Here is a 9,359-nt window from a genome sequence, read left to right on the forward strand (position 1 = left end):
GAAACAAAATTTTTATTTTAATTCACCAACAATGCTCAGAAAACGATTCTTAAATACTGTACATATATCTGATTTATCAGTAACAGAAATATTTTTACTGCAAACTGACTTTATATCGTCGACCTTGTGCTGCTGAGCAGGCACTTCCTTCGTAACTGCCCATATGGTTTTAATTTTATCCTGTGAATTAGCTATTCTATTTGCATACCACATACTCTTTGCCTTCCTAATAACATTTTTAAGCACCTTAGAATACTGTTTGTAATGGGCTACTGTAGCTTGATTGTGACTACTTCTAACATTTTGATATAATTCCTTCTTTGTTCTACAAGATATCCTTATCCCACTATTCAGCCACGCAGGATTCCTATTACTGCTAGTACCCTATTTAGAACGTTCTAATGGAAAGCAACTCTCAAAAAGCATGAGAAATGTGTTAAGGAAAGCATTGTATTTACCATCTATTTTATCGGCACTGTAAACATCCTGCCACTCTTGTTCCTTGACAAGGTTTAAAAAATTCTCTATTGCTGTTGGATTAACTATCCTACATAGTTTGTTATTAAATATGACATTGGTTTGAGTACAAAAGCCTTTTAGTGTTAAAATTTGTGCATCATAGTCTGAAAGGCCATTCACGCTCTTACTAACAAAATCCCATCTAGTAATGAAGAATGAATAAAAATATTGTCTATGGCTGTGCTACTGTTCCCCTGTACTCCAGCTGGAAAAAGCACAGTCTGCATCGGATCATATGAATTTAGGAGATCTGCCGACATCCTTTTTCTTGCACCATTATATACCAAATTTAGGCGGAAGGAGTTTTCAGTGGCACAGAGAGGACTGCTGTTGTCGTTCAGTTCTTGAGCACCAGGTTTTTCGCCAGTGTTGTGAATTAAAATCCAAACCTCTTTCCAGTGTCTCATGAAATAAGGGCACGTGACACTTTTCATGGGGATCTGTGTGTCTCATGGGAACATTGCGTGTGTGTGTGAATTCCTAAGGGACCAAACTGCTGAGGTCATGAGTCCCCAGACTTACACACTACTTAAGCAAACTTATACTAAGAACAACACACACACCCATGCCCGACGGATGACTCAAACCTCCAGTAGGAGGGGCTGCCCAACCCGTGACATGGCGCCTCAAACCGCGCGGAAACTCCGCGAGTTATAGGGACATAGGTGCGGCATATATGGTAGGCTTTCTCATGTCGTCATACAACACAAATATGATCCAATGCTACATAGACACATATCTTAAAACCACACCACCTATATTCGAGAGACACACTTAACACACAAGGTCCACACTTCGCGAAGGAAAGTTGCCAATGCATGTGAAGGAAGCAAAGACTTCCCAATTAGGCTGCTCAGCCAACCCCTCGGTGTCTCCAAGACAGTCATGCATTACAGTTTTGTCTATTCCCTGTTTCTAATGTTTATCATCCACGTTGTAACACCATGTAAAACGATACTGTGTAAGATTCAATTTACATTCGATATTAAAATAATTATCTCTTTCTTTGGGAAATTTTTATCGCTATTGCCAGCCATCATTTCACAACCACAAACACCATGCTACGGTAAGAAATGGATGGGGCTGAAACTCTTGAAACCAGAATCGTGCTTACTACAGATGTTGGTAGCAAAAACCTATCTATGGTAAGTAACGGACTGGATTTAAACTCTTGAAACCAGGTTAAAGCTAACTGCACATGGCAATAATGAACACTGTTCCACAGCATATAATGGGTGGGATCAAAACTCTTCGCCATTGACATGTGCAGCAAGCTCAAATCTAGTTTCAAGAGACTGAATCCCATCCGTTACATACCGATGGTGTCTGCGACAGATGATGACATGAGCCTTAGGCCGTGTCCTACATGAGCGACAGAAGCGAGCGACAGCGAGCGACTTCTGGATACCCAACACTCCAGCGTCATGTAGCAGCATCGGGCGAAGAGCTTGCACGCCCTGCGTGCGAACGACCATGTCGTGCTGCAAGATGGCTGCTCTGAGCCGACCAGTTGTTTCTGTAAAACGGTGTCCCTAACCTGTAGAATACTGTAGTTGGAGAGTAAGGCGACAAAATTAGGTTTACTAAAGAAAATAAAGCAAAAAGGAATGCAGTGCATGAAATTTACAAAGGGAGAAATCTCCATGGAGAATTTCATAAATATCAACTACGAAGATCACCAGACAAATTCTTCGAATACACTTGAATGAGCAGAGGAGCATTCGACTATCTCATCAGTAAATTAAATACAAATATTTTTTAGATGATTAACAACTTTTAACAGCCAATAAATGCGGAGGAATGACTACTACATGGCTAACAACGCTAAATACAACCGTAAGTACACAGATTGATACCTCTGGGCATAAGTAGCTGTGATGCAGGGGTAGCGTATACTTTTGATGATTAAGTATCAGCTAGAGGTCCTGGGTTCGATTTCGAGGCGTTCTCATATTTTTACTGACTCAGTTACAATTCTGTATACTAAGTTTTACGTATAATGTTTATACTGCATCGCTAAGTATATTTTTAAGGTCTTGCCAAAGAACTTGATCTTCACATCTATCCCAAAATATCAACACATTTAATTCCTAATAAATTACAATTAACCATGAAATGTTGCTGATATTTAATGTTGCGAAAGTAATTGATCAGCAGTCAATGTGAAGGCCAAGCATTTCAATTACTGTAAATGGTTTGTAAAAGTAAAGCATAGAAAATTTTTGAAAAGAAAGTCAAACGTTTTTTGTAATGATTTGTCTAAAAGCATGAAATAAAAAATATTATGGAAACGCTTGGTGCACCTCATTTTCTGTTCGTGATTTAGAGGCCGTTTCTCTGATCTACTTATTTCTTTTACACAAATCATTTCATAAAATATTTAACTGATTTATTTCATTTTTTAATTTCAAGTTTTATTCTGTAAACATGTTACTGACTCCTCGTTTACCTTCCTAACGTATTTGATTCGAAGGAAGCCTTTTTGACATTTAAATACCGCACCAATGTATCTTTTTAAGTGCAAAATAGGTAGGTCTTGATCAGATGAAATTTTTGACACTTTATTTACAGCAGCTTTCCGCCAAATATTCCAATTTTCCCTCAGCTTCTTAATTATGTTTTCGTTAATTACCTTGATTACATTCAAGCAGTTAAATATTTTCATGCAAAACTAGACCTCATGCTGGTCACTTTGATACCTCGTTTACCTGTTTCCCTCCCTTTGTTTGGCTATGAAAATTTGGACAAAACCTCATGGTGTAAGTTATAGGAAGTCTTGTTTTCGCTCTGCTCACGCGATTACAAAAACGTATCGAGTGTTAATCATATGATAAAGTAGTCCTTTCTGTGTGCTGACATTTCCAAAATTCGTCGTTTCGTTACCTTGAACCTTTTATGAGATATGGCTAATTTTACGACCACTTGATTCCCGAAGCGCAGGAAAGGTTTGGACGCGCCGAGAGCGACCCGTCAGCGGATATAACAACCAATATCCCAAAAATGAAAAGAGACACCATTACGCTCTCAACGTTAAATACAATTTAGATATATTGATTACATTTCATACGCAATAATGTATGCCCTTAAATGAGCTATACGGAAAGTCTACACAATGTGATTTGCAAATGCTTAAGAATTTCGTGCAGCCACGTACTCAATTTCGTGCAGCCCAGTAACTATGAGGAATAACGAAAATAAATCAGACCTTTATCGTTTAAAGATATGAAGATTTAGGTTGCGGAAGAATCAAATTTCTTCACCGAATAGTTTTCTTAAAATCGGATGTTAAGTAATTCATAGCTGCCGTCGCGTCCGCTCCACTGCTTTGCTGAGAAGACACGTGGCTGTCGCTCTGTGTCTCGCGTGCTGCAGCGGCGAGACTCAAAGGTCGCCAGTTGCAGCAGCCGACAGGCAGCGACACAGTTGTCGCTCACGTAGGACCCTTCCGTAACTACACCTGCGGTTGTGTTTTGTCACCTGCAGCTCTCGCGCGCTGTCGCTCGCTCCTGTCGCTCACGTAGGACAAGGTCTTAGAGGTTTACATTTTTTTCACTCGTTTTATTAATTGCTACTGCTGTGTTTTCAGCTCCTTTATCCACTTGTAAATGAATTTAAGATGGAAATTGCAATCGTGGAAAATGAAATAAACAATACAGTGTGAAGTGTTGGCAAAAGAGCCAACACCGTGTTGCTAGATGAGGCCGAAATGCACGCGTTTAAATACACGCAAACCGGCGTGAGGTCCGGAACAGGACAATGTCTTGAGAATTACAATAAAGTAAGAAAATCTTGTAATACTTAACTTTAATCCATAATCGGTGTACATCGCTCTTGTACAGATATAATCTCCATTTCAATATACACTGGTAATGGCGCCTTGCTAGGTCGTAGCAAATGACGTAGCTGAAGGCTATGCTAACTATGGTCTCAGCAAATGAAAGCGTATTTTGTCAGTGAACCTTTCCTAGCAAAGTCGGCTGTACAACTGGGCGAGTGCTAGTAAGTCTCTCTAGACCTGCCGTGTGGTGGCGCTCGGTCTGCAATCACTGACAGTGGTGACACGCAGGTCCGACGTATACTAACGGACCGCGGCCGATTCAAAGGCTACCACCTAGCAAGTGTGGTGTCTGGCGGTGACACCACATTCCTCCTCCGCAAATCGGCGAACGGTTGTTATAAGGCTTCCACCCGCCGTGGGGAGGACCCCATGTTGACGTATGCGACGAGGTGGGGAGCCTATCAACAGGCGAGGCTGTGCCACCCCCACCCGGCCATTCGGTGCGAGGGGAGCTAGGAAACGCCTGAAAACCTAGTCCAGGGTGCACGCCAACACGCGGTGTATGCGCCTGTAGATAGACAGGTGGGGCAGAAGGGTCGACCTCCATGGCGTCGGGGTGCTCGACGGGCGAAAACGACATCTGGTCCGGAGCGGGAAAGAGTTCCATGTCGGAGGACAGCTGGTCACGGGAAGCGATCGGCGGCGCGTGACCCTGGGACGCGCTTGGCGGCTGCAGCGAAGCGTCCACTGCTGGCGGCGCCGGCGGGATAACAGGCGGCGTCGGCGGCGGCGCGTCGCCATGGGGCAAAAATGGCTCTGAGCACTATGGGACTTAACTGTTGGAACCAACTCAACCCCTGGAACTTAGAACGAGTTAAACCTAACTAACCTAAGGACAACATCGATGCCCGAGGCAGGATTCGAACCTGCGACCGTAGCGGTCTTGCGGTTCCAGACTGCAGCGCCTTTAACCGCACGGCCACTTCTGCCGGCGCCATGGGGCAAAATGGAAGGCAGCGTCGGTAACACCTGGGGCCGAGGCGAGCCAGTAGATGGGTCCCCAGGTCGCTGGCCGGACGGCACCGTCGCTGAAAGCAGACGGGGAGCGGCAGAACCCGTGCGACGACAGAGGCGCAGCTGATTGAGATGCCGACGCACCTCACCAGAGGCCCCCAAAACCAGATACATAGCGCGGCCGAGGCAGCGAAGAATGCGCCCTGCGAGCCAACGCCGTGAACCTCGATAGTTGCAATAGTATACAACGTCGCCTGCAGCAAAAACAGGTGGCTGCCGCTGCGCAGGAACCTGATGCGGCGGATGCAGCAAAGACATCAAGGTTCGATGACGACGACCGTGGAGCAACTCAGCCGGCGAGCGACCATCTCGGGGCTGAGAGCCATACGAAGACAAGAAGAGCAATAATGCGTCCTCCAGAGAATGAGACTCTTTCAACTTCAACATCTGTGACTTGAAAGTCCGGACCAATAGTTCAGCAGCACCGATTGAGTGAGGCGAAAACGGCGCGGATGTCAGATGTTGAATACCATTGGCCTTGCAGAATGACTGAAATTCTGCGGACATGAATTGTGGGCCATTGTCGGAAACAATACTCTGTGGAAGACCTTCAATGCAAAAGATAGCGGATAACGCTTGGATGGTGGCAGATGACGTCGTGGAAGACATCCGGACAACAAAAGGAAAATTACTGAAGGAATCTACCACAACCAACCATCGAGCATTCCAGAAGAGACCATCAAAATCGATGTGTAAGCGTTGCCAAGGGGAAGTGGCTTTTGGCCATGCAAAGAATTTCTGCGGTGGTGCGGATTGTTGTTTGGCACACACCATGCAAGAAGAGCACATATTCGTAATCGCAGCATCGATTCCGAACCAAGTACAGTGCTGACGAGCAAGTTGTTTCGTTCTCACTATACCCCAATGTCCTTGGTGGAGAAGCCGTAATACAGAGGACTGTAACGAACGTGGGACCACGACCCTGGACAGATCATTATCAGAACGCAACAGCAAAAGACCACGTCGTACAAAAAGTCTCTCCTTGTGAGCAAAAAATCGGCGAACCAACGGTACCTCGATCCGTGACTTTGACAAGGGCCATTGTGTAGCAACAAAACGCAAAACGGTAGCAAGGACAGGGTCAGCAGCTGTAGCTGTAGCGACACGACAAAAATCAATCGGAAACGATTCGACCACGTCATCGGTTTCCGAATCAATGAACATGCAAGCAAGTTCGGAAGAATCGAATGCTCTATCCTCAGCAACAGGCAAACGTGACAATGCATCGGCGTTTCCGTGCTTAGCAGTGGACCGATACAAGATATCGTAGCGGTACTGCGAGAGGAAAATTGACCAGCGAATGAATTTCTGCGCTGTACATGGAGGTACAGGCTTGTTCGGATGAAAAGGTGATGTCAAAGGTTTGTGGTCCGTGATGATGGTAAATTGACGACCGTACAAGAAATCATGGAACTTAGTAACACCAAAGACGAGAGCCAAAGCTTCTTTCTCGATCTGTGAATAATTTCTTTGCGCAGACGAGAGCAATTTGGACGCAAAGGTAATAGGGCGATCATGCGATCCGTCTTTGTGCGCAAGCACAGCACCGATCCCGAAATCCGATGCATCTACCATCAGCAAAAGGGGTTTCTGGGGATCGAATGGCGTAAGGCAAGAATTGGAAAGCAACGCCGATTTCAACTGGCGAAAGGCGCGTTCGCATTCCGTCGTCCAGACGAACGGAACACCTTTACGGCGTAAGCGATGAAGCGGAGCTGAAATGGAAGAGGCATGGGGAACATATTTGTGGTAATAATTGATTTTTCCCAGCACACTCTGTAGCTGCTTCAGATTCTGCGGCGAAGGCAAGTCTTGTATGGCACGGAGGTGCTCTGGACTAATAATTAATTTTTCCCAGCACACTCTGTAGCTGCTTCAAATTCGGCGGCGAGGGCAAGTCTTGTATGGCACGGAGGTGCTCTGGACTGGGATGTATGCCTTGGGCATTGATTACATGTCCCAGATAGGGTAAGTCACGAGCAAAAAACACACATTTGTCCTTCCGCAAGCAAAGACCATTTTGTCGCAAGACCTGAAATAATGTTCTGAGATTGGCTAAGTGTTCTTCTTCTGTCTTTCCGGAGATCACAATATCGTCCAGATAGTTTGCTGCAGTAGGGACCGAGGCACAAACAGTTTGCAGATATTGCTGAAACAATGCAGGGGCGGATGCACGGATGCACACTCGAATGGCAGTCTTTTGAATCGGTACAAACCAAGATGCATGTTAACCACCAAGACGCGCTGGGATTCGTCGTCCACTGGTATTTGCAAGTACGCATCCGCTAAGTCCAATTTCGAAAAATATTTACCTGGGCACAGTTTGTCAAAAAGATCCTCCGGGCGGGGTAACGGAAAAGTTGCAATCACTAGTTGTGGATTCACCGTTGCCTTGAAGTCCACACAAAGTCTCAATTTTCCGGAAGGTTTTGGCAAAATTACTAAGGGTGATGCCCAGAGAGAAGCCTGCACACGTTCAATTACACCTTGTGATTCCAAATCGTGTAATGTTCTTGCGACCTCATCACGCAATGCGTGGGGAACATTGCGTGCTCTGAAAAATTTCGGTTGCCCGTTTACTTTCAGTTCCAAATGCGCTTCATAGTTCTTAGCGCAACCAAGGCCCGGTGCAAAAATGTCTGCAAATTCTTCACATAGACTAGAAACACTGGCTGAAGGCACAGTCTGGTTCACTGATAGGACCTGATTGACTATAGACAAGTTAAACAACTGAAATAAATCTAAACCAAACAAGTTCACAGCAGAAGAAGAACGAAGGACGTAAAATGACACAAGTTTTGTTTGTCCCTTGTATGTTGCAAGAAAGCTGCACTGTCCTAACACAGGGATATTCTGACCAGAATAGCTAGTTAACTTAACATTTGCAGCACGCAACGGAGGTGTGCCCAGTTGTTTGTACATGTCTTTATTGATCAATGAAACTGCAGCTCCGGTATCGAGCTGGAATGGTATCACGTGGCCATGAATGTACAGCTCTACAAAAAGTTTATTGTCCTGCTGACGACAAGAGCGACTGTCTCGTTCAACGTGAACTGACACTGGTACAGAATCACTTGTGACCTGACGGGATTTCATGCGATGTCGACGCACACTAGTTGTGGGACGAACACAGTCACTGTTAGAAAGAGTGGCACTGGGTGGAGTGGAATTAACTACACGAATTTCCATGGGCGACGGTTCACGAGCCTGAGTATTCTTGGTTCGATTCCGATTCCGGCGCGAAGCAAAGGGCCTGGAATGGTTGTTAGTGTCCGATTTAAGCTTTTTCTGGCAAACACTCTGAACATGTCCTTTTTTAGTACAGAAAAAGCAAATAGCTTGGCTTGACGGGCAGTTCTCATGCGAATGTCTGGTAGCACACCGCGGGCATGATTTTAGCACTGCATTCGCTTGCTGGCGCGGCAAACGTAGCGGAGAGCTTGGCGGCAGCTGCGCAGACGAGCGCGAGGGCTGTTTACTGTTCCGTGCAGCGCACACGGCTGGCCGGTTAATGTGACACACGACTGGTGAAGTTGCAAATGATTGCTGAGCAAAGTCAAGTGTGTCTTGCCGATCCAATATGTCGATCACTTGTTGAAGGGAGGGATTGACTAGTTTCAAAATCTGTTCCCTTATACGAACATCAGAAAGGTTCTGTGCAATTGCATCACGTACCATAGTATCTGAATAAGGGAGTCCACATTCACACTCAAAAGCACAATCACTTTTAAGGCCTTGCAACGTCGCAACCGACTCCCTATTAGTTTGACCGGCCGTACGTTTTGTACGAAAGAACGTATACCTTTTTGCAACTACATTGATTGATTCTTTGAAATATGCATCTAATGCAGACAAAATTTCGTCGTAGGACAGAGTTGCTACGTCGCGTCGGGGAAATAATTTCACTATCACTCGGTACGTGTGCACCCCAACGGATGCTAACAAAAAGGGCTGCCGCTCGTTACCTTGAATTCTATAGGCGGCGAGA

The sequence above is a fragment of the Schistocerca cancellata genome, unplaced genomic scaffold (assembly GCF_023864275.1).
Source record: "Schistocerca cancellata isolate TAMUIC-IGC-003103 unplaced genomic scaffold, iqSchCanc2.1 HiC_scaffold_1076, whole genome shotgun sequence".
In the NCBI taxonomy this organism is placed as follows: Eukaryota; Metazoa; Arthropoda; class Insecta; order Orthoptera; family Acrididae; genus Schistocerca; species Schistocerca cancellata.